The sequence below is a fragment of the Saccopteryx bilineata genome, chromosome 6 (genome assembly GCF_036850765.1).
Source record: "Saccopteryx bilineata isolate mSacBil1 chromosome 6, mSacBil1_pri_phased_curated, whole genome shotgun sequence".
In the NCBI taxonomy this organism is placed as follows: domain Eukaryota; kingdom Metazoa; phylum Chordata; class Mammalia; order Chiroptera; family Emballonuridae; genus Saccopteryx; species Saccopteryx bilineata.
The window spans coordinates 117,548,000-117,574,331 of record NC_089495.1 but is presented as its reverse complement, the minus strand read 5'-3'; the positions used below and the strand labels follow the sequence as shown (position 1 = coordinate 117,574,331).

The following is a 26,332-nucleotide window of genomic DNA, read 5'->3' as shown; positions in this document are numbered from 1 at the left end:
GCTGCAGCTGAGCCAGTGACCTCTTGCTCAAGCCAGCAACTTTGGGCTCAAGCCAGTGACCTTGAGCTTCAAGCCAATGACCATGGGGTCATGTCTATGATCCCATGCTCAAGGTGAGCCCATGCTCAAACCAGATGAGCCCACACTCAAGCCAGTAACCTCTGGGTTTTGAACCTGGGTTCTCAGCATCCCATGTCAGTGCTCTATCCTCTGCACCACCACCTGGTCAGGTCTATTTTGATGTTTTTTAGCATCTGGAGAAGATGTGAGTTTCACAAATGAAGCTCTTTAAATAGTACCGACTGAATTCCTTAAGCAGTGATGTCCAGATTCTACTGAGGCTGTCTCTCCTGGTCACTTCCAGGCTTTGTTCATTCTTTTAGGACACTGCACTCCTGATTACTAATGCCCCTTCTGTTCAGTGGAGTTGACTGAAAGAGTCATGTGCTGTGGTTTCCAACAAAGCCTCATTAAGAAACCCTGAGAAAGAAGCCCAAGTGTCGGGAGAACCTTTCTTCTTTCCTCACAGAATTTTGCCTCAAGCTTCCACTCAAGGCTCCTCCACCACAGTGTACAGAAGTGTACCAAGTTGTGAAGGAATGGAGGTGAGCCCTGTGTCAGCCTTGGCAGGATACTGGGGTGGAGGTGGTCTGAGGGCTCTCCTTTGGGCTGTCAGCACCCCCACACACACACTGTGGCTTCATGGCTGTGCAGTCCTTCCATATACCCAGCCAGGCCGCACCTGTCCTCCTCAGGGTGACCAGAGCTGGTCGGAACAGAGCACCTCCCTTTCCATACCTGGCCTCCGCACCTACTCCCGACGCTGCTCTGGACACGAACCTTTTCCATGTCTCATCCTTTGGAGGACCCAGCTTAGAACCTCTAGGGAAACAATGAGCTTAACTGGACAAACAATTCATGCTGTAGAAGGCCACAAAGGTTCCGGGGAGGCTGTCTCTCCTGTGTCATTGACAAGGCAGTGTCCCAGTAAAGCACAGGGCCCCTCTGGTCGGGGGAACCTGGGCTGAAGGGTGTGCTCCCCACACAGATTACAGAAAGGTGTGCTTGGGTTTGAGCTGGTGGCCCACTCTGAACTTTCAAAATCCCATCGAGTGAATGGCCACTGACTTTACCAGAGGGCCGGGCTGCCCACCGGTAAGCTGGCACTGGAAGGGCTGAGAGCTGTCGGCCCAAAGGCATTATGAGACATCAGGTTTCCCGGGAGCCTTTTGGGAGGTGCGTAAGGTGATTGCAAGTAAGTGAGGACGGAGCGGTGGGGGGATCAAGAGAGGAAACATGAAGAGATCTGCATGATGCACAAACTCAAGATTTCAGAAGAGGCAAAGTGGTCCTCTTGCTCAGAGGATATGGACCTCCCCCCCCCAACCCTTTCTTTCCAGTTTCAAAACCATCTTAAGTGGCAGTATCAGAACTCTGGTAGAAAACGAGGCAGGAGAGGGGGTGACACATGGCTCAGGAGATGCGATGGCTTCATCTCTGGGCTTGTTGACGAGGAAGCACCCAGGCATTTCCCTGTGCCCTGCGGGACTTGTCCAGAAGGGCTGATGACTGGACCTCTTGATGTCTCCGACTGCCCCTCCGTGCCTTTGCATGTCTGGTGTGGAACGCTGATAAGCTGGGTGGCCCAGCAGGAAGGCCTGCAGCCCAGGCGGTTAGATCCCCTTCCCATTCCAGTCACCAGCCCTCCTCTGCCCCTCCTCGGTATTCTTCCCCCACTCCTCATGCAGCTCAGAGTTCTGCTGTTTTCACACCGTGGCCATCTTCTGGGTCTGCCTGTTTGCATCGTCTTCCTCCCGGTCGTATTCCCCATCACCTCCTCCCCGTTCTGCTTTAGAGGTGTGCGCCCTCCACCCGCTCCTGTCACCTTTCCTAAAGTGCTGCCTGCTTCTGGTCGCCTCTCTGTATTTGATCCCCTGCAGTGACTTGACCATATCAAGGCAAAGTGGTTCTACGTGGCTTTTAAGAGCCTTTGTAATGGGAACCCATCCTAATTATTTATTTGGAAATTCATTAGGAAATATTTGTTGAGTAACTATATATGTAGCTCTGAGGACAGAGTCCCTGTCCCTCCCCCCCTTCCTGTTTCTGCTACACACACACACACACACACACACACACTACCACATGTCTAATGATAGATATGTAGATTTGCATAATTGAGAAACTACGTGGGGGAAGAATTGGGAAGAATTTTTGGACAGAGGTTTAGGAGGCACGTAAAGGTCTGAAGGGAGAGAAGGGAATAGGGCAAGGTTGAAGGCAGAATGGATTCGGGTTAGAAGTGTGCTGGCACCAAAGCAAATGGAGAGCAGTGTTCGAGCAGTGGGCAGGAGACAGAGACCAAGTCTGTGGCCAGCAATCTGCAGGTGAGAATTTTAATTCTGAGGTTGGAAACGGAGAAGCGCCTGGGAGCGCTGTCAGTGAGGACCTGTCAAGGTTTAGTCCAGACCAAAAGGAAGTCCAAGGTCTGGCTGTCATTACTTGTTAGAGGACAGGGGGCCCTGGACAGTGGATAGAGCTTCGGTCCAGTGTGCAGACGTCCTGGGTTCAATCCCTGGTCAGGGCACACAGAAGTGACCATCTACTTCTCTCCTCCTCTCTCTCCTCTTCTCATCTTGCAGCCAGTGGCTCAGTTGGTTTGAGCATTGGCCTCAAGTGCTGAGCATAGCTTGGTTGGTTCAAGCATCGGCCCCAGACAGGAGTTGTCAGGTGGATCCCAGTTGGGATGCACATGGAAGTCTGTCTCTGCCTCCCTGCCTCTCACACTTAAAAAAAAAAAAGAAAGAAAGGAAAAAAGAAGAAGACAGGAGTAGTTTGTACATCAATACCTGTCCTGTTGCCAAGGGAGAACAAGGTAAAAAGATGGGGTTTCATCCAGGGTTGTCCTGGCAGCTCCAGAGTCCAGCCCGGGGCCCCTGGGAGATGGCTGGTTATGGACACTCTCAAAGCACGTGTAATCTCTCCTGTCTCAAGGTCTCTCGTGGGACTGCCATCAGCTTTGAGCCTCCATTTAGCCGCATGTCCTTCAGCCTAAAGCCAGAGCGAGTGTGTGCACATGGTTGCCAATGATGCAGCTGCCCTCCCGCAGCCTCCCAGGCACCATATGGTCAGGTGGTCACTCCGCCTGCCCCATTGCTGGAAAGAGTTTGGGGGAGAACAGAGGGTGGCACCAGTGTGACGAGCTGTGGACAGTAGAGGCTGTTCCTTCACTTGGTTGTTTGAGTGACATGACGCTGAACTGCTGGACTTGACCTCCATTTCTTTATATCTGAGCATATAACTGGGCCGTTTGCTCTTCTTTATTGAACCTGTTCCCTTAATAGGAATGTGACTCATTTCTCCAGTAGTCTGAGAGCCCTTTATGTTTGCCACGTCTGTGGCCTCGGTAGTTCCCCCGCCCAGTGTCCCCCTTGTCCTAGGGGACACTGAAGCCTGTCAGTCAGTCTCATTTCGGGCACTGACCTGAGGTTACCCTTGCTGTGTCTGTACCCCTCCAGGTCTTTCCTAGCCAAAGCTATACATGAAGTTATTTCTGTTCTTTCGGCAGAATACTAGAAGCAGGGTCATCTAGGGAAATTCTATCTTTCAAAATAAGCAAATACTATTAAGAGGCCTGATGCATTACAGCAAAGTGATTGGTCTCAGATATGGGGAGGTGGGTCACTTTCTCTTAACAGTGAGTTTCTGGCCTAGGCCATGGGCAGGAAAAAGAATAATTGGCAAAACCTAAGAAAGCTAAGCAGGTTTAAAAAGATGAGCGGTGTGGCCCTCTGAGGGAAGGAAAGAGGAAGAGGTCCTTAGATGGTGAGTGAGGTCTCAAACTGATACGCCACCACCAGTTTTGCTTGTTCTGCACCATGTGTGTTGGGAGGAGACGGGCGCTGTGCAGCACAGAGGAGCCGGGTGTGAGGTGGGCCACCTCCGGGAGCACACTGTGGCAGTAGCCAGGACTGCTGCAAGTGGCCACGAGTTTGGCCTAGAACAGCGGACGATCTCCTCACAGGTCTGGAGGGCAGAAGCCAGGAGTCGGCTGCTGGCAGCGCCACCACTTCTCTGAAGCTCCTGGGCTGGAGTTCGGCTCTGCCAGCGCCTGGTGGCTCCAGGAGCTCCCCATGACGCCATCTCTGCCTCGTCTTCGCTCTGTCCTCTGTCTCTTCTGGGACACCTGTCACTGGGCTTGGGGCCCTCCCCCCACGAGTCACTCCAAGATTAATGTTTTTCGAATAGCATCACATTTGTGGTGCTGGGAGTCAGGACTTGGACATATTTTGGTTGGGAGGGGACATTGTTCAATCCACTACATGCAACGGAGTCGTGACTTTAGATGCTCAGATTGTGTATTCCTGGCTGTTCAGCTCAGAACTGTGCTTGTTGTAGGTTGCAGGAGAAGAGAAAGGTCCTTGAGGCCTTGCCTGCCTCTTACACTGTGGGGTGATGGTTCTGACTTGACTGTCTACTAGCTTGTAGCATATCACTCCAGAGCCACGGAGATTGAAACTAGAAGTTTAGCTTTTGAACTGGAGTAGAATGTTTTGGTTTCTTACTGTTTTTGGCCGGCTGGTTAAGTTTAGGTGGGAGGACTTCCAGGATGTGGATGGCCTGTACTGTCCTGAGAAAAACCTTTTTTTTTGCTTCGTACCTGGAAAGGCCATTTGTAGAGATGTCCTCTGTGCTAAATTTGCAAAAGATGGGTTTATTTTCCCTTCTTGATTTGTTCTTACATTTGTTTTCTCTCAGAAAGAAAGATGGAGGCCATAACCCACCGAAAGAATCATTTGTGAATCAGGAACAGGTGGCAGTGCCCAAGGTGCAGCCCACCTTTGGTAGAGAAGAAGTTCAGCCATCATCATTTAGTTGGGTCTTAAAGTTTTGTCAGATTGACAGCCATGTGGGCCACAATAGAATGCTATCACTTTAGCATTCTATAGTTTCAGTGCAGCAGCTGTTCATGATGCTTTGACTTTCTACCAAATACTATAGATGGTCATAGTAGCAAGTAGGAGCAGCCTCAGGTGGTGTTCGGGAAAGAGGAGCACAGGGTAATAATTCTCTGGAGGAAGAGAATTACTCTTTAGCGGAGGTTTCAGAGCCCCAGACCCTGGCTGGGCGCAGCCTCTCCTGCTCCATAGAGCTTGTCCCCACTTCCTTCTCTGGAAACTCCAGACCTGTGGGGACAACTCTGTGGGAACTGAGGGGGGTGTCCATCAAATAGATTGCCTAATGGCTTTGAAAAAAAGGGTGCTTTTGATTTTGAGATTTAAACAAATGTTTCATTCCCCAACTATAATTTTTTAAATCTCACAAAATCTTTTTTTTTTCTTTAGTGAGAGGAGGGGAGATAAAAGACAGACTCCTGCATGTGCCCTGACTGGGATTCACCTGACAACCCCCTCGGGGGCTGATGCTCTGTCCATTTGGGGCCTCTTGCAACTGCGCTTATTTTTAGCACCTGAGGAGGCAGGACTCCATGGAGCCATCGGCAGTGCCTGGGGCCCAACAATGGCTGTGGGAGGGGAGGAGACTCTCATTAGGACTGACTCCTCAGCTCTGCCTGTGTTCTGAAATTGCTTTTAATGTTAAAGTTTTACATTCTTTGGATTTTTACTGTTCATATCTTACAGCATGTTTATCACCTGAGTTTCGTATGGTTTTGTATTTGTTCCCGTCATATCACTTATATCTGTGGAGGCCGTAAGCCTCAGTGTTCCTTTTTTTGGACTTATTTTTTAATGTAAGATGACTGTCATCTCTCAGAAAAGCATAGAAAGGTGTATACCAAGTTGCCACTTAGCTCCAGTCCTGGCCCAGAGGTTATGTGATTTAGCAGACTTCCAAAGCAGCACGTGGACACGCAGATTTCTGGCTCTGTTTATTAGAAATCATACTTGAAAAAACTGTTCACGCTATTATTCATGTCCTAATGATTTTGAAATAAAGCCATAGGTTACAGATTTAAGACTGTGCACACTAAATTTCACCTTTTATAGGTTTCTATTGGCAGGACTGAAATATGGTATGGCTAAAAATGAAACAAAATAGAATGAAAATATGAAACAAAAAAATGTAATATAAAAATTATATGTGAGCCCTGGCCGGTTTGCTCAATGGATAGAGTGTTGGTCCGGCATGCAGACGTCTGGGTTCGATCCCCAGTCAGGGCACACACGAGAAGTGACCATCTACTATTCTCCCCTCCGTCTTCCCCTTCTCTCCCTCTACCCCTCCTTCAGCCAGTGGTGCAATTGGTTCGAACATGGCCTTGAGTGCTGAGGTTAGCTCTCTCAGAGTGTGACAGCCTCAGGCACTAAAGGTAGCTTGATACTTGGGCATCAGCCCCAGATGAGGTTGCTGGATGGATCCTAGTTGGGGCGCATGCAGTAGTCTGTCCTTCTATTTCCCCTCTTCTCCCCTAAAGAGAGAGAGAGAGAGAGAAGAAAAAGAAAGCAGCTGCCTTCCCCATGCACTATGAGTGCAGTGCATGGGGCAGAGGAAACAGAGGAATTAATTGTGGGGCTGATTCTCAGTGACTTCCAGGCAGTTCTTCTGGAAAAGGGAGAGTGATGTGATTTCTTAACTAGTCCAGAGCTGCTTTGAAATGAACTTTTCCTCATGGGTAGAGACTTCAAGTTTTACTAAATAGAAATGTTTCCCTTCCATGCTTTGCAAAGCAACTGGTAAACCAAGATCCCTTTAAAAAGGCAAACACAACCGGCCCTTAAACGACACAGATTTGAAATGTGCGGCCCACTTATGCACAAGTTTTTCCAGTTGACCCGTGTTGTTCAAGGGTCAACTCTATTTTTAAATGTGGAAACATCACTTACAACCAAACAAATAAAGTTTGGCTAAAAAAGCATGTTGGTATCAGATGGAATCAGGGCTGTGTGTACCCAGTACAAAAGCTCCAGGTGCTGTGCTAATTCAGTTAAATTTCAATGAGAGCCAAGAATCAGCTCCTTGGGTCTGACAGGTGGGTACAGATGACCAGTGCATGCCTAGCCTGGGTTGTGGATCTGAACAGAGGAGCGGAGTACTGGCATGCACAGGAGTCTCTTTATAGTGCTCACTGGAAGACAGTGGTGTGTACTATTTAGTTTTTTAATTATTAACACCATGCATGACACATTCACGAGGTAAGTCCCTCACCTTGATAGATTTGGAACAAAATGCACTGGTGATCTAAGAACAGTGATCTTAAGAAATGTGTGTGAGCCTGACCAGTTGGCGGTGGCGCAGTGGATAGAGCATTGGGCTGGGATGCAGAGGACCTAGGTTTGAAATACCAAGGTTGCCAGTTTGAGTGCAGGCTCATATGACTTGAGCACAGGCTCACCAGCTTAAGTGTGGTGTTGCTGGCTTGAGTGTGGGATCATAGACATGACCCCATGGTCGCTGACTTGAGCCCGAGGTCACTGGCTTGAGCAATGGGTCACTGACTTGGCTAGAGACCCCCCAACCCCACCCCCACCACAGTCAAGGCACATCTGAGAAAGCAATCAATGAACAACTAATGTGCTGCAATGAAGAATTGATGCTTCTTATCTCTCTCTCTCTCCCTCTCTCTCTCTCTCTCTCTCAAAAAAAAAATGTGTGTGAGATGAAGGAAGTTGATGACTTCATGTCAAAGAAACTGAAGCTATGACTTCAGTCGGAGATTGGAAAGCTTTTACTGAAAAGGGTCGGAGAGAAAATAGTTCAGGTTTTGTGAGTCCTACAGTCTCTGTTGCACCCAACCAACTGCTGTTTGTAGCATGAAAGCCCCTGTAGACAATAGGAAAACAAATGGGCGTGGCTGTGTGCTAATAAAACTTGATTCATGAACACTGAATTTGAATTTCATATTGGTTTCACCTGACACAAAATGTTCTTCTCTTGATTCTTTTTTCGATCATTTCGATCATGTTTTGATTTCGATCAAAAACATGTAAGAAAGTGTTTTTGCCTCCTGGGCTGTATGAGAACAGCAGCAGGGCGGATCTGGCCCAGGAGTCTCCTTTACAGCCCGGTGGAAGCCGCAGCTTCCAAGAATGTTTATGTTTTGACGCTGAGATTTTCATATGGATGGAAGAACTTGGATGCAAACAGATTAAAAATCTGTTCTAGAGAGTTGCTTATGAATATTTTATTTATGAGGTGAAAATAAATATTTCTGGCGCATGCTTAGTGGGATTTGGTTAGCTGCGTTTAATGGCTTCAAGAAGGCAAAGATTTAGGTAGCAAAGTGAGCCTGCCAACGAGGAGAGGATGTTGAAGGGTTTTAAAACCCTGGCACCGCACTGTCGATGAATTCTTTAATCCCACCCATCCACACAGTTTGCCTGTTCACTTCCTCCTTTACGAAGTGTTTGGTTCTGGGATTCACATTTCATTGTCTGGGAAAATTGTTTTTCCCCCTTCCCAGCCCCATATTATAAATTCTCAAGACCTGGCATATCACACCATATTGCCCTCGCATGTCTTCAATTCTCCAATTTCAAACACCCCTTATCTTCTAAATTTAATTTGTTTTGAGAAGTTCTTCACACGAAAGGAGCCATAATATTTCTTGATTATTCCCAAGTTTCTTGTAATTTAATACAAGAGGATTTTACTGCATTTTATAAAGTATTTTTGAATATAAAAAGGCTGGTTTTCTTCACATTTCGCTTTATAGTACAGGACTAATAATTTAACTAGCATGTCCTGGTTCTAGAAGTCTTTTTTTCTGACTAAATAAATGTTTTTTTTTACCAGGACTAGTTCAACTGTTTCATGGTTCTAGAGCACCTAAACCTTGAAGTTTTAAAGTTATCATGGATAAGAACATGCCAAATTTTTAATAAGCTTTCATCAGTCAGTATAAAATCAGTTCTTGACAATCCCAGTCTTTACAGAAAACATGACAAAAACAAAGCTTCCCATTGGTGTCCTGCCTTACCAAAACATTCAGTAAGAGCACCTAATAACTTGTAGAATCAGTTTATATTTTTGTTGTTTTCCACTATAGAGGCTCTTTGATGTGGTAACAAAGATGCATTTTATCTTTAGGACCTCAGGCATAGTAACCTTGCAATAAACCTTTGTCTCCTCAGCTTGTTAAACAGTGTTCCTTTGCAAGTTTTGAAAGCAAAGAGTGAAAAGAGGCATTTCCACCGCTTGTTTAGTATAATTCCTCATTTTAAGGAAGACAAAACTGGTACTCAGAGACAATAGGATCTCGCTGAGAGTGATTGACAGTCGAAGTTACACTATCCAGTCTTACTGATCGACTACGTCCAGGGTCCTGTCCAGAAACCACTTATTCTGAGAGTGTTGTTATGAGTAGCTCTCCCCCTCTTTCTGTCTTAGAAGTCAAGGAGGTATCCCATAAAGACAACACTGTTCTTTTTAATTTTTTTCTTAAGTGAGAAGAGGGGAGGCAGAGAGACTGACTCCCACATGTCCCCCAACCAGTATCCACCCAGTAAGTCCCCAAGGGGTGATGCCCTGCCCATCTGGGGCTGTTGTTCCATTGATTGGTAACAGAGCTATTTTAGTGCCTGAGGTGAGGCCATGGAGCCAGCGCCTGGGGCCAGCTTGCTTCAACTGAGCCATGGCTGCGGGAGGAATAGAGAGAGAAAAGAGAGAGAGGGAGGGGTGGAGGAGCAGATAGTCGCTTCTCTGTGTGCCCTGACTGGGAATCAAACCCAGGACTTCCACACGCTGGGCCGATGCTCTAAGCCAACTGTTCAGGGTCAAGGCAGCACTGTTCATAATCCTCTATTCCACGGGTCCCCAAACTTTTTACACAGGGGGCCAGTTCACTGTCCCTCAGACTGTTGGAGGGCCGGACTATAAAAAAAACTATGAACAAATCCCTATGCATACTGCACATATCTTATTTTAAAGTAAAAAAACAAAACGGGAACAAATACAATATTTAAAATAAAGAACAAGTAAATTTAAATCAACAAACTGACCAGTATTTTAATGAGAACTATGCTGCTCTCACTGACCACCAATGAAAGAGGTGCCCCTTCTGGAAGTGCGTCGGGGGCCGGATAAATGGCCTCAGGGCCACATGCGGCCCACGGGCCGTAGTTTGGGGACCCCTGCTCTATCCTGTAGATGCAATATAAAACAACAAGCTAACTGAACAAAGCGGAATAGACAAAGAAGAAAATAACAGTCTGATTAATCCAGGACCTGTACAAACAACTCTCATACAGTCAAGAATTTGTCCTTGTGGCATTAGTGATCACTCCCATAAATGAAAAAGGAATAAAAAACATGTATTTGCCTTTCAGGTTTGCACAACGTCTATAATGTCTTAATAGAATATCCTAGGCTTTAGCGTTTGTCTCTAAAACCCTCTAAACTTAATTGATGTCAATGGAGAAATGAAACAATTAGCAGCTGAGGCTGCTAACACTGGGTTTGACATAATCCGTTACGTTTTGAACCTTCCTTCTTATCTTTTAGCCCAGGTAGTTCGAATGTGTTCTGTGGAAAAAAATTTTTCTGTTACTCTGTATTTTTTTTTTATATATATATATACAGAGACAGAGTCAGAGAGAGGGATAGACAGGGACAGACAGACAGGAACGAAGAGAGATGAGAAGCATCAATCATCAGTTTTTCGTTGTGCGTTGCGACACCGTAGTTGTTCATTGATTGCTTTCTCATATGTGCCTTGACTGTGGGCCTTCAGCAGACCAAGTAACCCTTTGCTGGAGCCAATGACCTTGGGCTCAAGCTGGTGAGCTTTGCTCAAACCAGATGAGCCCGCGCTCAAGCTGGTGACCTCGGGGTCTCGAACCTGGGTCCTTCCTCATCCCAGTCTGACACTCTATCCACTGCACCACCGCCTGGTCAGGCTACTCTGTATTTTTGTGACCATGAAAGATACAAACCTGTATTGATTTGTTAGGCTGCCATAGCAAAGTACCATGAACTGCACAGCTTAAACAGCAGCCATTCACTGCCTCAGTCCTAGAGGCTGGACAGCTGAGATCAAGGTGTAGGCAGGGTTGGTTCTTTCTGAGGGCTGTGGGGAAGAATCTTTTCCAAGTCCCTCTCCTGGCTTCTGGTGGGTTTGCTGGCGACCTTTAATGTTGCTGGGCTAATAGAGGCAACACCCTGATCTCTGCTTTCGTCTTTACGTGGCCACCTTCCCATGTGCATGTTATGTGCCTATATTTTCCCTTCTTATAAACTGAACAGTCATATTGGATTAGGGGCCCACTGTATGCCAGCATGACCTCATCTTAAATAGTTACATCTGCAATGACCCTGAATAAGGTCACATTCTGAGGTGCTGGGAATTAGGAGTTCAATGTACAAAGTTTAGGGAGGCACAGTTCAAATCATAGCAGCGCCTCTCATTGAGATAGCATGCAAAATAAGATAATTATTTTGTTAATGTTCATGTTAAGATAGCTCTTGAGCTCAAAAAAATTTTTAACAGTTCGTGTATGTGGACGCCAAAGGGCAGCATTGCACTACGAATTAATGCAAAAAAGATGTTTATAGCTCAATTGCTTTAGAAATTGAATTACTATTATTTTAAAGGCATTTTATAAGCATAGTTATTGTGTATGGATTTTTAGGCTTATCTGCCTAATATTAGAGGCAGACTTAAAACTTGAAGTTGTTAAATTACCAACAAGGAGAGAGCTCAGTGTTGAGATTTACATTGAATGGTTATTCCTTTTTTATGGTTCTAAAGCTTTCAATGACTGGTCATGGTTGCAGTTTATGCTTAGATTTCATTTCCTTTAACATCAAGGAGGTTATGATTGGTGTGGACAAACGTTTTGGCGTGGAGGGGATATTCAGTTTATTTGTCAAGTAATTTGAAAAGAATGTGATTTTTCGGGGGATGTAAGGAGATAGCCCACGGAATTGTGCTGTATTCTTCCCACGTATGAAAGAAGAATGGATACTCTTCAGAGGGAAATAAAATGCTATTTTTATGTACTTTGGTTAGTGTCGACTGCCATCCTAGTTCCGTACGGCTGTCTAATATCTGACAGCCATTGGATGGAATAATGTTCAGTATAAAGGTAGTATAAGGAAAAGACAAACTGGACTTTGCAAGTTTATCTTGCTCTCCATTCCATCACCATTGACTTTCCTGAGAGTGATCTGGGAAGTTCACATTCATCAACATTAACTTAAGGGTATATATCATCATTTACTGAACAGTGGCTCCATGTCTGACACATGTCAGTGCGTTATATTATTGAGTTCTTTCCACCATCCTGGGAGGTAAAAGCCATGTTACCCTCATTCTCAATATGAAAAAACAAAAAAGGAGATTTCTAAATGTGAGTAATTAGCCCAAGTCACCCAGCTAGCAACGAATGGAATTGAGATTTAAACCTGATTTTTCTCTGACTCCAGTGCTACTGTTCAAAGCTATTCAAAGCTACTCTACCCCTGCAGAGCCACCATGGTATGCTCTTCTATGAGAATGCATTGTGAAATGAGAATGGGAAGGTACGAATGTGTCGACGTGGCCACACTCCAGTACGAATATGAAGAGCCTCTCCCTGTGCTGGAGAGATGTCCCATAGAGAAGTGGACCTTTGTGAGCCAGCAGGGGTAGTGAGAACTGATCAAGGCGTCCAAGGGAAGATCATCAATGATGTAAGACAAGCCTGTGAAAGGAAAGAAGAATCATGCCAACTTACTCTCCTCCTATGAAGATCCTAAAAAACAAAAACCAACCATTAGAAATTATGGGTAGAAAGCCTTGAGTTTTATCCTCTCACTTGATGTCTTCAGCCCTCCAAGTCTGTTTACTGGGATGGCAGAGTTTTATTTGCTCTGCTTTTTTCCAACTACAGTGGCATTTCTCATAGTTTTGAATGGTGCTGCAGACTGTTCACTTTGCAGCACGTGGATGTGACCAAAAGGAAAATTGCTGCATGTGATTGATTTTTATTTTTCAAAAGAAGACCTTTCACTTTTAAGAGTGAACTGGTAGTTTTTCAATCCCTGACTAGCACTTATAGCCAGGGGGTGACTTAAGGGGTAGGGGGGATTCAGCCTGTTCTCTCTGGTTCGGCAGAACCGATACCTAATTTTTTGTTGAGTTTGGAGAACCAGTTGTTAAAGTGACACTTGTAATCAGGGTTCTCTCTAAGGTGGGCACCTGGGCAGTCGCCCAACGTGGAAATCACAGATTTACATTCCTTATTCTTTTTTACTGTTCATCTGTGCAACAGCGTATTCTAAGCGCCGTAATGTTCATTTCGTCCATAGATGAAAAAAATTACAAGTGAGGACGCCAATCAAGAAGCAATATGGAAATATCTTAAATAATAGTTTTATTGTTTTTTGTCAGGTATTATTGAATATTTTTTCATTAATATATTAAAACTCTTATTATCTAGTTTTGTGTACCTCTTTTATTGTTCTTATTTAAGTACTAAATGTATGAAATAATAAACTACTTTCTGATATATCTTTTTTTTTATAGACTTAGAACAGTCATTAGGGCAGGAATTGGTTGTTAAGTCATCTGAATCCCACCACTGGGTAGGATAGTGTAGTGGGATGTGTGTCTGCTCTGGAGTGTGAGGGGTTTATTTTTGTTCCATCCCTAGTGAGCTGACAGCATTTGCTCTGAACTTGTAACAGATTTTTCCAGGAAGGCAAAAGAGAGAGTCATGATCAGGCATGGGGGAAGACAGAGAGGACAAGAAACAACCTCAGTTTCTAAACTCACCCATTTTCCGAGGACAGCAGGGTCAGCACACGTAGACATCTGCCCACACGCTCCAGGAGCGCACCTACACTAGCCAAGGGACGGTCCTGACTACATCCTGCCCGACCTTTGGAAATGACAGGATTGGAGTCTGTTGGGAAGCCTAGTGGTCTCCTTTGTAACTTTTGGCTCAGCCACAGGAACCGGCCCTGCACTTATTAACCACGGCTAATGGCCATTAACTGTGGAATTCTCTCCCAGAGTTTGGAAACTGCCTGCCTACGGGTTGAATCTAGGACACAGGTGTATTTTATTTGGAGTGCACAATGGTTTTTATTAAAAATGAATTTATTGCCAACTTTTAAAACCGGACTCTCATCAAATAAGAATGTGACTTCATTTTCTCTTAGGAAATTGGTCAGTGGAATAATATTGGCCTATGTAGGAGAGGGGGGGAGCTCCAGTTTAATACAGTCCCCCCAATTTCCATGCTCGGCCTGTGAGAAGTGCCGTTTATCGCCCCAGGTGCATTGCGTGTGCCTCTGCCTGGCCCACTTCACATTTTATGATAGCTTCCAGGCCTCTGCAGGCATCTGCAGTCCTGATGCTTACACCTGTAGCTCATGCATTGTGGGGCGACGGCAGCCACCCCGTGTTAGCCACTCATCTCCGTATTTAGATTAAAAAAAAAAAAGAACTAGAGAAGCTCCAATATACACAATTTAGGATAAAGACAAAAAGATTGACCTAGAATGTTGTGTTTACCATATGTAATTTTTTAAAAAATCCATTGAATAAAGGAATATCACCAAGTATGCATTTACAGTTGTGTACCCATGTCAGTGTTTATGTATAAAAACATAATATTTGAAACCAAGCCTTTGTTTTGGACTATAAATTTTTTTTATCTTACTATTACCATCTTTCTGTCAGCTTTCTTATTATCTGTGCTTAGATCTTAATACATTTATGCAAAAACAGTATTATTATTCAGACAAGTCCAGAGAATGTTTTTATTAGAAGAATTATAAAAGCTAACTTCTCTCCAATATATTTTTGGAATAATTTTTTCCCCAGTAATACTTTTGATGTTGTATAATGAATGTTTTCATTAGCTATGTATTTGAGTTTGGGTAAAAGTAATTTTTTATATGATAATTTCAGAATGTAATTTTAAGTTACATTTGGACTGACTACTGTTGGGATCATTATTTTCAGTGAGAAGTGGTTATGCATCCAAAGAGAAGATTACTGACCAGTATTCTGCACAGAGCACATAAGAGACAAAAGACTCCTCAGCTCATTTTTGAAAGACTTTAAAGTTTTATGAGGGGATCCCAGGGGGTGGTGGATGGTGGTGATGGTGGTAGTGATAGTTCTGGTGATGCCAGTGGTGGTGGTAGTGATGTTGATGGCGATAGTGATGATGGTGATGTGAATGGTGATGGGGTTGTGATGGCAACAATGATGGTGGCGGTTGTGGTGGTCCTGACAGTGGTGTAACAATCATTTTGGAGATAGCTTTATGAGTTTGTCATTGTTAGAAAAATATCACTTACTTGAAGACTGATTTGAAATGTATAAAAAATTTCTTTAAATGTTAAGTGATATATTTTGACAAGTAGATTAGAAATAGAAATATTTAAAGCAACCAATTCCATACTTTAATGTCAAGTCACATTTATAAATATTTCTGACAGAAGCATACTTCTCTGGCTTTGAGAATATCATGTTTTTATCTGTAACCTCAAGTGACAAGCAGTGCACAAGAACATAAAAGACAGAATTATTTTCCTCATGTTTTTTTCTCTCAGATAGATACCATTTCTTTGGATTGTGATTTCCTTGCAAAAAAATTTTAATGTTCAGGTTTACCATCAGAGGTATCAGTGCAATGATTGATCCTCAGGGCCTGGCCCATTTCAGGCCTCTGCACTGGCCTTGGGCTCTGTGAAAACATCAGGCTGGAGGTCACAGTGCTGTGATTGTCCTGTGGTGCGTGCTGAGTACGAGTTAACAAAATTGAGCAAGAGCAGCTAGTTACTTTAAAATCATTTTTAACTCTTGACTTGGAGAAACTATACCTTGCACAGGCTTTGTGGGTTGGGTTTTCTGGGTTTGAGGGCCAACCTTTAAGATGCACAATTCCTAACCTTAACACAAGCCAAGAAACCCGCTATACACTAGCTTTTTAGTGACTCTTTTGAAACTCTGTTCTACATCTAGTTTGCCCCAGACCTGTCCCACCCGCAGTAGTTTCTAGACTGGTGAACGTTTGGAGGAACCTCTCAGAGCGGCCCCGTTGTCCTTCGTCTTGGCACTCGTGAGGGAGAACCTTGACACAAGAGCATAGAAGAGACATTTTGGAAGGAATGAACTTTGTAAATCTTTTTTGAAAGTGTAGTTATTTTCAGGGCTTTATATACTGATTTCTGAATCCATGTCAGAGGAGCTTTCTGTGTGGGTTTACATGGTATTGCAGATAGTTATTTAAATTGGGGGATCTTTGATTTGACCACAGTACTTATTTCTAGAAAGAAAATAGTAAAGTAGCAGGGGAGAGCACTGTGCATGGCGCTGTTTGATTTAGACATGGCATATCCAGTTTCCCTTGGTCATTACTACTGTCTGTTTGCCCATCTGTGTTTCTGCCTGGCCATGGCCAGTCCCGCACTTGTGATGCCCACTGTGCCAGCCAGAACACTTGGCACTGGTGCTGAGGGCTTGAGACGTTCCTCAGCATTGTGTGAAGGCAGCATTGTGCCCAACATAATGTTCAAGTGTTTACTCTCAGTGCCTCATTCTCCCGTTGGGAAGTTCCTTTCCTCGTCTGCTCTGAAAGGCTTTGTAGTTAATGGTGCGGTATGTCTCAAAATAGTTTTGTTTCTCCCTTTTTTCAATGATCATCATAAGTGTTTCTGCCCACTTAGAAACCGAGCCCCAGTCTCAGCTACTTCTTTACATGAATCTTTTAGAAGATCCTCTAAACAATAGCATTATATGTTTTAACTTTTTCTCACACTGGAAAGAATGACTTGAATCAGGCTAGTCTGATAAGCCAGTTCTTGGGCTCGGCCACCCTGAATCTTGAACACTCATTATATATCTTAATCCATTAGGGCTACTATAAAAAATACTGTAGACTGGGTAGATTATAAACAACAAAAGTTGATTTCTCACAGTTCTAGAGGCTGAGAAAGCCCAAGGTCAAGGCACCTACAGACTCATTATCTGGTGAGAGCCTGCTTCCTGGACGGCTGTCTTTCTGCCGCACCCTCGCCTGGCGGAAGGGCAAGGGGGCGTTCTTAGGCTCCTTTTATAAGCACACTTGTCCCATGACCTGATCTCCTCCTCCCACAGGCCCTGCTTCCCCATACTATTATATTGGGGGGATAGGATTTCAACATAATTTGAAGCTTGGGGGACTCAACCATTCAGATCATAGCTCCTACCTTGAGGTAACTGATAGAGGTTTGCTTCTGAGCTCAGATCAGAGATTACTTGTGCACTCTCCAAGGAGATGACTGTGTGACCGTTTCCACTCTCTTGGACGATGGGTTAATTTCCTAATGAGTAGAGTAAGCTATCCTAAAGATGTGGAAGGCAGCAGTAGCCATGTCTTACTAGGTGAGACCAAGCAGAGTAATGGGTTAAGGTTGCATTAACCTGGCAAGAGAGCAGAATTATTGGAGGCCTCTGAAATAAACTCTGTTCTTTTCCAGATATTCTAGCGGTTTTCAGTGTTCTATTCTTAAATATACTGCTCACAAAAATTAGGGGATATTTCAAAATGAATACGAAGTTATAAAATATCCCCTAAGTTTTGTAAGCAGTATAATATCCCCAAATTTCTCAAAATGATGCCTGACATGATGGTGCACTGTGCCTCACTGATGCCACTCTGGTACCAGCTGCTTATCCCTTTGTGCACTCTCTGTGGGAAGGCCTAGGGCTGAACTCTTTACACTAACCCTCTGGCTCCTCAAGGAAGTCGACAGGATAAGCATTGGTAACCCCATTTTACATATGAGGAAACTGAGGCTTGAAGATATTATGTTATATAACTGCCCAAGGTCACACACCTGTTAGGTGGCAGAGCCAAGGCACCTGGTCAGTATCTGGTTTTAGAGGATTGCTTTACATAAGAAGAGGAAGAGGAAGAGGGAGAGGAGAAGGACAAGAAGAAGGAGGAGGGGGAGGGGGAGAAGGAAGGGGTGGGGAAGGAATATTAGTGTTCAAAAAGCAGAGTAAGAAAATTGGTCATTTAAAATAGATTATTGTCCACTGAGATCTGTGCGAGCCCATGGGTGAAAGCTACATCTCCTGTCAGCGAGCACCTTCCACAGGAGGCTGCCCTGGCTGACGGCCACGCTGAGCGGCAGCTGAGCGCCCCAAGGAGTGAACGCAGCTTCCACTCTAGAGTTGGTGGGTTTTTTCCTAATTGATCCATCACATTAAGTTGCTTGCATTTTCAGAAAACTTCTTTTTTCTACTTCTTTATGCATCAGCATTTTTATCCCAGTATTAGCTACTAGCCAAGCCTGAATTTCAGCAATATTGTCCACTTTTACAAAAAAAGTAAAAAAATCTTAGAGCTTCAAATTTGTAAAAAATAATTTGAGGATCTTTCTTTTCCTTTCTCTGTTTATTATTATTATTATTTGAAAAATTTGTTTTTCTTAATGATTATATTTTTCTCTGGCAAGAACCAGAGTTTCTTTAAAATACTTTTTTTATATCAAATTTCTAGCTAGAAGATTTGTAAAACAAGTTGTCATTTGCATTAGTTTATCATCAGAGAAATAAAAGGTAATAAAGGAACAATAGAGACATGTATTTTTATCACAACAACATAGCACATTCCTAATATTTGGCTGTAAAACTAATTGTTGATGCACTTTACAACCGAGAATGTATGCAATTATGTGATCATAGAACAGAGACATTCACGATTGACTTACACTATTGTGTGGCGTAGCTCAGTGCTACAGGTGGAGAAACGAAGCCAAGTATGGAATGGAATTGGAAGAGCAGCCTTCTCAAAATAAAGTTTTCACAGGGTGAAGGAACCCGTGAGTGCCAGGTTTTAACTGAAACTTAATTATAATGGTCACATTACAGATTATGCAGAAAGAAGAAATTGGTTGATTCTGGTGCCTTAGACACACAGGTGACTGTGTTTTCTTTTAACAAAGGCACAAGCATTCCTTCCTACTAGAAAACATCCCATTAAAGTGTGGACAACAGAACACTTAAGCCTACCTACCCTCTTTGGTGTCAAAAAGAATGAGAAATTATAAATATTTATTTTAAAAGAGAAAGTTAAAACCAAAAGGATATATGTGTCATGCACAGTGATTCCAATAAGTGGAGTGAATCTCTTGGCTTTTATTTTTTGCAATTGTCTGTAATCTCACTTAAAATATATCAAAAAAAGGTGACGGGACAAATATCTTGTTACCTAACACATTGAGAGACACCTGGTAAAGGCACTGAGTGAGGTGTGGCTTCAAGTATGTAAAGGAGGCCCCGGTTGCAGAGGCATCTCCTGTCGTGTTTCGTGGGCAGAGGGCGCTCATGTAAAGAAAATACTGTTTTCTAGGCAACTGCTGAGAGTTTCTACCCAGCTTGGTGGTGATGTCAGCGTCGCCATGGAGATCTCATTCCGTGGAGGGGAAGTGGATTCCACAGTCCTGCTTTGGAAATGTGTAAATAGCAATGCTGTTCTCTTGCCTTTGTTTGAATCTCTGCCCTCGCAGAACAAGGCACACCCGGAAGATCTGAGGACAGGAAGTCCATATTTGTTTCTCTGTCTTTTTCTCCCTGTAAGCAGGTCAGTCTTCTAGGAGGAGTGTTGTGCAATGACAAGTTAATGGAAAAGATATGAATTCAGATTGCACATAAAGAGAGTCAGAGCGCTGAATATGGTTTGTTTTGTTTTTTAGTCCAAGAACGAATTAAACTTCCTTTAAAAAAATTTTTTTTTGTATTTTTCTGAAGTTGGAAACGGGGAGGCAGTCAGACAGACTCCCGCATGAGCCCAACCGACCAGGACACCCGGCACGCCCACCAGGGGGCGATGCTCTGCCCATCTGGGGCATCGCTCTGTTGTGACCAGAGCCATTCTAGTGCCTGAGGTAGAGGCCATGGAGCCATCCTCAGCGCCCAGGCCAACTTTGCTCCAATGGAGGCTTGGCTGTGGGAGAGGAAGAGAGAGACAGAGAGGAAGGAGGGGGGGATGGAGAAGCAGATGGGCACTTCTCCTGTGTGCCCTGGCCGGGAATCGAACCTGGGACTCCTGCACGCCAGGCCAACGCTCTACCACTGAGCCAACCGGCCAGGGCTTAAAAATTTTTATTACACACTTTTTAATATAAACTGTACATGTAGGATGTATGTGATAACTATTAGAAATGGTTTTTATTAACTGAAATTTATAATACACAAACATAAGGGTACATGTTTCTATGTATTTGAATAGACTTGTTTTCCTGTGCCTTGGTCGTTAAGAGCCTAAATTTAAATTCTAACCGACCCAGATTCAAATTCCTACTGATGTTCTGTTTAATATGGCTAAATTTTAAAATCTGTAAAATAGGGATAGTGGTAACATCCAACTATTACCAATAGAGTCTGTCTTCTTCGTAGGAGAGAATTAAATGTAATCATGTATATTGAGGATTAGATGTAGTAATGTGTATGGAACTAGTATATTTTTATTGCTATAGCACACCAGAAGAATTTTCATCCTTTCTTTATATATCTTCAACATATATCTGCCGTTGGTCGAAAATACTAGAACAAATGCAGAAACTGATAAGAGGAATTCGGTAACAAGCTCAAATCTATGCAATGGTTATGGCAGATCTGGGCTCAGAACCCAGGTATGCTAATCTCCTCTATCCTCTTCAAAGGGCTTTAAAAAAAAAAACCACATCTGGCAACTGTAATCCCATGTTTGTGGAGACGCCGTGGGTGTGGCATTATGCTAAGCACCATCAGAGAGAAACTCTGATGCAAAAATGGAATGTTTTCATATGGGATTAGATTCATATAATAACCATAACAGGAGGTTAGGATTGAAAATTGTTAGACTATTAAGCATTCTGAGCTATAAACGGGTTATCTCCTTTATGAATTGCCTATGATATATAGCCAATTTCTTTTCTAAAATGGGGACATTTCGATGGGGGAAAGTCTTCTGAAAGAAATACAGACTTCTGTTTGCCACAAAACTAAAAGCGGGTGACAAATTCCAAGAGGCCCTGAGTGAACGGTTCATAGAACCTACATACCTGTGGTAGCCGGTGAGCCTACTTGCAGATGACTTCCCTGGCATCCTTAGTAGAAGCTTCATGGAAATCAGAGGTATGACTGTATCCTGGCTTCTTATTAATAACTGATGCTAATTCGAAGTATGCTGTCCACCAAAATAATTATACTAATATAATCCATCTTCTTAAAGTGAGAAGGGGTACCCCTATACTACGTTCTCTCCAAATCTAACTTAGGAAAGAAACTTGTTGGTACAGTGCCTGGGAGCTACACACTATGTTTTTTGAAACTTTTATTTGTGTTTTTTTACAAGTTGAGGGCAGGACCCTTCACCAGGAAAAAGATCACAACCTGCTTTATCATAGCGGTGTGGAACTGAACCCACAATCCCTCCGCAGTGTGCCTACATTAGGTATACATTTCATCTATGCCAGTTTGCAACTAAAAATATATTTGGGCTAATAAAAATAGCTAAAATTTATTGAGGCTTTATTCTCGTCCAACTCATGGTCTTACCTTATCCTTAAGACAGTCGATATGATGCACTCACTGAGGAACAGAGAAATTAAACACAGTGGCTGAACAAGCTTAACATAGAGCCCAGGCTTTGATAAGTGGGGGGTGTTCTTGGGGAATTGTGCCCAAGCTGCTGTCTCTATTATGTATAGGAGCCACACCCAACAGAAGACACTGCCTCTGCCTTTACTAAGTTTAGGATACTTTTGAAATAGGACACGTTTCAAGACAGCTAACTGGGGCTTTCTGCCTTGCCCAAGTCAGTGAAGTCAGTGATGGTGACAGAGTAAGGGCTGCAACTTCAGCCACCTGCCTCCAGGCTTGTGACAAGACCCCGGAAGCCAATGCATGTTACCCTCACTGAATTACTGATTCATAACAGTGCGACAGGAATTCTTTGGAGTGCAAGTCTGTACACATATATAAATATATTGGCAAAGATGAAGTGAAGAATGAGGGCGGTTGTATATTCAAGGCCTAGCACAGGTGCTGGCAAATAACAGGTGTTCAACAAACATTTATTGAAGGATGACTACAAGTTCACAGCAAGGGTGAAACACTATGGATTGGAGTGGAAGATAAGACTTGAATCTTCAGCTGAGCCTTGAGCCACAGTAGGGATTTGAATAGGCAAAGAGTTAGGTAGGAGAGGTTACCTAATGGGGAAAGTAAAATCATACCAAAAATCATACAAGGAGGAAAGAAAAAGCCCTTTTCTGAAAAGAATAAGTAAAGAAGATAAGTTAGAGAATGTTTTAGGTTAGAGCATAGCCCTTCCATCCATCCAACCATCCCATCTTTCCATTCATCCAACAAATGCTTGTTAAATATCAGGACCATCTCACGGCTAAAACCACTGCAGACGGGAAAGGGGGGTTGGAACCAGATATCGAGGAGTCTGAAACGCCAAGCTCAGAAAAGGAGCTTTAATAGTGATATTTTATCTGAGACATGGAGGGAGATTTTGAAAGTTAACAAAGAAAGAGTAGATTGACAGAATTAAACAGGATGGAGTGAAGAGAAAGGAGGACAGGTGAGAAAACTCATGACAGAGAAAGGCGAAGATCTACAGGTAGAAGGATAAGATCCAGACGGAGGTGGTCTCTGGTGACAGGAGGGAAGGGAAGGGGGCAGGAAAGGGCCTGTGTGTGAGAGCGGCTACAGAGGCGAAGTCTGCAGCCATAGGGAGACCTGGGAGAAGACGGCATGCTGACCGTGCCCACTCTTCTGGGGAGCAGGAGGATGAAAGTCAGACAGGAGAGCCTGGAGAGGGAGCCCTGCTTCTCGACGTGCTGGAGTTCTCTCTTCTCAAGCTTGATGTTTGTGCCTTAGTGTCCTCCCCGTATCTGAGCTTGATAGAGGCTCCCAACACAGCACCCACTGAGTTGAGATTTCATGAAAGAATAGGTCAACCATCACTGTTCCACTGTAGCCTGTTTTTTTATTCTTAAATGGAACTTATTTTTCTAAACAGGTTATCACACTCAGTTCTGATCATTTCAAATTTGAAGAATAACACTATAGATATGTAAAATCAGGTCATTATGCAAAATGCTGGTTTTACTGTTTTCTACCTTTTCTAATCATTTTATATCAGAAAGTACAGTTAATTCCGAAAAGAAAATTCTCGGAGTATATTGGTCTAGAGCAGAGATTTTCAACTTTTTTCAGTTCGTGACACATATAAACTAATTACTAAAATTCTGTGGCACACCAAAATATATTTTGGCAATCTGACAAAAAAAAATAGGTATAATTTTGATTCATTCATACCAGAAGGGTGGTCCTTGTATTGACTGTTGTCATTTTCTTTTTATTTGACAATCTAAGGGAAAAGAAGTCAGTGCCCCTGCCTCAATAGTCAGGTATTATATGATTTAAAACTTCTTGTGGCACAGAGTGGAAAATCACTGGCCTAGTGGAAAAGGTGGTGAGTGCTTCTCTGTGATTCTTTTTTGTTAGCTGGAGGACACAACAGCTACCTCTAGATCAAAGAGAGAGAGTGTGAGAACATGGGTAGCTGAAGTGATTAATTCTAAATCATCATCTTTATTGTAACCTTGTGTTGAAGGCTCCTGTGCAATCAAATATTTTACCAAGGCTTCTAACAAGGAACAGTTTTATAAATTTGAATTTTACCTACTGACCAAACCCACCTTCTCCGGTGGGAGCTTGTGAGCAAGGAAGAGGCTAAATGATACCAGAGCACAGGGCACAGGAGACATCATCGTTACTGACAGTTCAACCAATTCTTTGATTTTGGTCACTGAAGATTGAGAGGTAAATGAATACATGTTGTTTCACTGGAATGACTTCTTCTTGTCTTTTCTTTCTGTCAGGTGATGACAGTTACTTTTTTTACCTTTTTAAAACAATCACCGCATTCCTTTTATGTTCTTGAAATCCTAAATTTGGAAGCAGCATCAAAAGTTCATCATGTTTCATTTCCTCCTTTCCAACAGAATTCTACCTAAACTGTCCAGGCCAGGTGGTTGTCTGTTCTGTTCTTTGCATCTTAGGTGCTGGGAGGATGGTCACGGGTATGTGATGGGAAGCAGTTTTTGGCTGGCAATCTGCTCACACATGTTATAGTTTTGGTAATACCGAGAGGGGCAAAAGTAGCTTTACAGTTGTTTGTATGGGACATAATACAGTAATTAATGAATAACGATACAAGAATAAACTCTGTTCGGCGCACTCACAATGATAAACCTCCTTTCCCCTCTCCCTGCCTTGTAGTTACCTGTCCACTGTGCAGTAGCACAGAGCATGCACATGTCTGTGAACACGGTCTGGCTAGCAATCTCACTTCCGTGAGGCCAGCGATGAGCACACGTGGAAAGGAAGGACTGTTTCCTTTGGAAAACAGCGTTTTTCATCTGTCAGAGATTTGTCATCAGATGTTTGGCATAGAGTAGGCTCATTATGAATATTTGCTTGAGTAAAAGAAGAAAAGAAGATGAAATAAAATAGCAAGTTGCTTGAGAAACATGGCTGCCCAGGAAACGTAGGTACTTGTTCCTCCCTCCGTGTGCTCCCCAGAGGGCTGGTCACCTCTGGCTGCTCCGTGAGAAAAGAGTTCCAGAATCAAACATTGTTTGGAAAATACGGGATCTTTCTCTCTCCTTTTTGGGGTTGTGATGGACATGGGCACATTAAGCATATCGAGAAGACCAGCTATGAAGAAAAACTTGTCTTTATTGGATGAACTCAATATTTCCCAAGCCTGTTTGTGTAAAACCCATTAACCATTCACACTTTAGGAAATACTGCACTTTCTAGTTCATTGTTCACATTTTTGCCTGAGGGAGAGACCTGGTCTTACTGGGTTTCACATGTCCAGCTGTGTGCTAACTGGGACACACAGGCACAGTGCAGGCTTGTGTAGGGAACTGAGAGTGGCCTGTATGTGGCTGAATGCCCTCTGACCCGGGAGGCTGGGTGGCGGAGCCCTGTCCTGACTATGAAGACAGACAGAGCCATGGTTGGAATTGGAACAAAAGAGAGAGTTAAAAAGGACAGCAGGTTCTGAACGCAGAGCACCTGTTTTTAACCTTAGTTAGATGGGGGCTTCTGACCTGCTCTTGAAGACCCTTGGTCCATCTTTCTTGGTAATTACAATGTCCCTCTTAAATCACCTATGTCACCAAGCTTTCACAGACAAAGACTGATGACTGTGGTTGTACCTCACTTGTACTTAATGCTTATTATCGAACCATTGTGGGCATTTCATTCTTAAAACTTCAGCCAGGCAATTATTTGGAAATAAGAGATTAATTGGGCAATCTATATATCTGAAATCTACACATCACTGCATTTGGGGACTCTAAATAATGCTTTGCTCTACTACCTTCCTACTGTCAGTTTTTGCAGCACCTTGATGTGTCAGGTTAGTGGACCAAAGAATGAACAAGAGCAGAACCTCAGAGAGACCGTGCAGATGAAATGACAATTAAGTGAGAGAGGAACTAAAAGAAACACAGCGGAAAGACTCGCCACCCTAGGAAGGTGTGACCAGGGTCCTCAGATATCCAAGGAAAATGCTATTAGAAAGTCTGTTTCCTACAGGTGTGAGAGGGTGCCTTTCACTGGCCGCTTTAGGATCTGCTCCAAGTGGTCAAAGGAAATTGAAACGAGATAGAAATCAGCAGTGTTCCCAGTGCCTTGTGTTGGCATTACACGCATTGTGAACAAAATGTTATACCGCATGTCCAAAGATGAGTGATAATGCTTGCAATTATTTATTTTGACCACATTGACTTGAAAAATGACATTTAGTTCTCAAAGTTCTTATTGGAGGAGAGTACATTGAATAAATATCAAAAGGTTGTCTTAAAACGTTTCTTTTAGGCTCTGGCCATTTGGCTCAGTGGTACAGCATCGGCCTGGCGTGTGGAAGTCCCAGGTTCGATTCCCGGCCAGGGCACACAGGAGAAGCGCCCATCTGCTTCTCCACCCCTCCCCCTCTCCTTCCTCTCTGTCTCTCTCTTCCCCTCCCACAGCCAAGGCTCCATTGGAGCAAAGATGGCCCGGGTGCTGGGGATGGCTCTGTGCCTCTGCCTCAGGCGCTAGAGTAGCTCTGGTCGCAACAGAGCGACGCCCCAGATGGGCAGAGCATCTCCCCCTGGTGGGCGTGCCAGGTGGATCCCGGTCGGGCGCATAAGGGAGTCTGTCTGACTACCTTCCCGTTTCCAGCTTCAGAAAAATACAAAAAACAAAACAAAACAAAAAAAACACCACGTTTCTTTTAGGTGAGTATAAGGAGTTGGGCAGCATGAACATTTTAAAGTTGAGCATAGCTTGAGTTGAGCGTACAGCTGTCTTAAGTCTGGATAATCTAAATCTCAG

General features: G+C 43.6%; 1 protein-coding gene across 5 annotated transcripts in view; it reads left to right on the top strand.

The window, feature by feature from the left end:
* The window catches only part of DCLK1 (doublecortin like kinase 1), a 400,808-nt gene that overhangs the window by 164,553 nt on the left and 209,923 nt on the right, over positions 1 to 26,332 (top strand). The window lies entirely within an intron of this gene.